Genomic DNA, 2,839 nt, shown 5'->3' on the forward strand with positions numbered 1-2,839 from the left:
GATCTCCCAAGGCAACCCATTCATTCTACTCGTGGTAAGACAGTTCTCATTTTTAGGCAGTCCTTCCTAACATCTACCCTAACATCTGGCCTCTTGGCAATTTCTGCCGATTGCTTCCAGAAATCCCTTGAGTTTTCAGGTTCTCCACTCAACAGCCCACTATGGGCATGACTTGAGATCTTACACGATCATAGACAAGAGAGCTTGAAGAGAACTCCTAAGTCATCTAGTGTGAGCATCCCAGAGTGCCAGCAACCAAGTAAAAATGTAATTGTAAGATGTTTAACAAACTAAATTTAAAAATACAAGAGAACATAGACAATGTTAATATGTGATTTTCTAAGCCATTATGATTGGGAGACTTATGTCAGGGTTAGTGACCCCTGTTTCTATATGAGTTTGACACCAGTGATCTCTTCCAACCTCCTCAATTTTCAGATGAGGAAATGGAGACCCATGCAGGTCACATGACTGGCCCAAAGGTCACACAGGCAGTATCAGAGACAGGTCATAAGATCAAAGATCAAAGGGGAAGAGCCCTCAAGAAGCCATTTTCTCCAATGCCCTCATTTTACAGATGAAGAAACAGAGGCCCAGACAGGTGAGAGGTTTGCCCAAGGTCACACAGTTAGTAAAAGGCCTTATTTCAGACCAAGGTACTGACTACAAAAACAGCATCTCCCACCCTAAGTCTTTTCTGGGTGAAAAACACCTAGCATTCTTCCAACTTATGTCCTACGACATGGGCCCTTCACCTTCCTGGATGCCCTCCTCTGGACACTGTCCGCTTTGTCAATGCCCTTCTTAAACCCAGAGGGCTCCCAGAACTGAAAACAATATTCTAGAAGGACAGAGTTTCAGAAGAAGCAATTTCCTAACAACTCCTGGTGTTCTTACGTGCAGACCAGGCAATGGGATGGGGAACAACCACAAAGGTGTCAATCTTGAACCCAGAGCCTAAGCCACTTCCTTCCTTCTGCGAGCACCCTGCGCTGCTCTCTTCCCTCTCCCATCAAGGACCTGATCTGCTATGGCTAGATCCAGAAGAGAAGTTACAGAATTCCCACCCTGCACCACAGCTGAGAAAGGGAGGGAGAAGGCAGTAATCATAGCATCGTAGATCCAGGGCAGCAGTTCTCAAATTGTTTTGGTCTTTATATTCTTTATATTCTTAAACACTATTGGAGACCTCCTAAAGAGCATTTGTTTACGCAGGTTATCTCTCCCGATATTTACCATATTAGAAATGAAAATGTCTTATTATTATGAAGAGTCTTGACCTCAAAGACCCTTGGAAAAGTTTATACTTTGAGAATCACTGACTTAGATTGTATAAGGAAACTTGGAGGGACTGATTGTTACTCCTACATAATATTCCCATCTCCCACCTCAGTGTCTTTGCACCAGCTGTCCCCCCTGCCCAGAATGCTCTCACTACTCCCCGACACTTCTTAGAATTCCTTGTTTCCTTCAAGACTCAGCTGAACCCTAATTTAGATTGTAAGCTCCCTGAGGGCAAGGGTTGTCTTTTACCTCTTAGATGTCCCCAGAGCTTAGCAGTGTCTGGCACATAGTAGGCACTTAATGTTTATTGAATTGAACCACCAACCCTTGGGGAGGCCTTTCCCACTCCCTCCCTTGACTCTCTCCCATGTTATGCTGCATCTGTCTTGTATATACCTATGTAAGTATATGTTGTCTCTCCTTAAAATGTTAGCTATGGGAGGGGAGGGACCGTCTATCTGTGTGGTGGTTTGACTTTGAGCCCAGGGCCTGCTACACAGCAAACCTGTTGACTGATTCATTGATTATAGCCACAAGGTGGTATGGGATCAGAGGTAGATGTACTGGGGTGGGGTGGACGTGGGGTAAGGGAGCTCAAGGGATTCCCTCCGGGATCCATGACCTCTTGTATGTATCTCTCCCCCTAGGACTTCCGCTCCTCACTCCCATCCCCTAATTCCCACTGGGCCACTTGCTGGGCCAGAGAAGTTATTGGGAGGGGGGGGGCAGGGTGTGTGAAAATCTTCAAAGGGATTTGTCATCATTAACCATAATGGTCCAGGCAGTATTAATTAGATGGCTATGGGGGACTGGCTCTGTGATTTCACTGGCACGGGGAACTCCCTTATGAATGAGGAAATCCCCACTACCCATGTAAGTTAGCACCACTGAGACAACTTACAGTGTTAAAAAGCTGCCCCATATTAACTGTGAATTAATAATGACACAGATGATTTCAGTCCAGCTTCACAGAACTAAGGATCAGAACTCAGAGCACTTCTGATGCCGGACACAAGAGACATGAATGATGGGATAGGAGCCTCCTCCCTCTGTTCTCTCCCCAAAGGCAGAAACCAGTTCTTCCAGCCTCCGCTTTCCCAGCCCAGGCATCCAGCTGCTCTCACCTCCCTCCCTCTCTTTCTGGGTTTTGACAGATCTCAACGTGAAAGAATGTAAACAGGGGGGGAAAGAGGAGGCATGCCAAGGGAGGGAGATAGGAACACAAGACCCCTAGCACATAGCCCCAGAGAGAGAAAGGTAAACCCAGCATCCAGAGAGGACAGGGCAAAGGGATCCAAGCGGGGCAGGTACCACGAAACAAGTATCACGAGGCCCGCGTCTGGAAAGTGGTCTTCTGCCAAACCTCCAGGCTTGGACTCTGGATCTGTCTCTGTCCTAGGAAAGACTAGTTCTGGGGTTATCTAAAAGGGTCCACTGGGAATGGAAACAAGCCCAGGCCTTCCCTTAGCTCCTATTCCAATGAGAAACAACGCATGTGTGTGTGTGTGTGTATGTGTGTGTGTGTGTGTGTGTGTGTGTGTGTGTGTGTGTGTGT

Source organism: Vombatus ursinus, unplaced genomic scaffold (assembly GCF_900497805.2).
Source record: "Vombatus ursinus unplaced genomic scaffold, bare-nosed wombat genome assembly UNPS02006968.1, whole genome shotgun sequence".
Taxonomy (NCBI): domain Eukaryota; kingdom Metazoa; phylum Chordata; class Mammalia; order Diprotodontia; family Vombatidae; genus Vombatus; species Vombatus ursinus.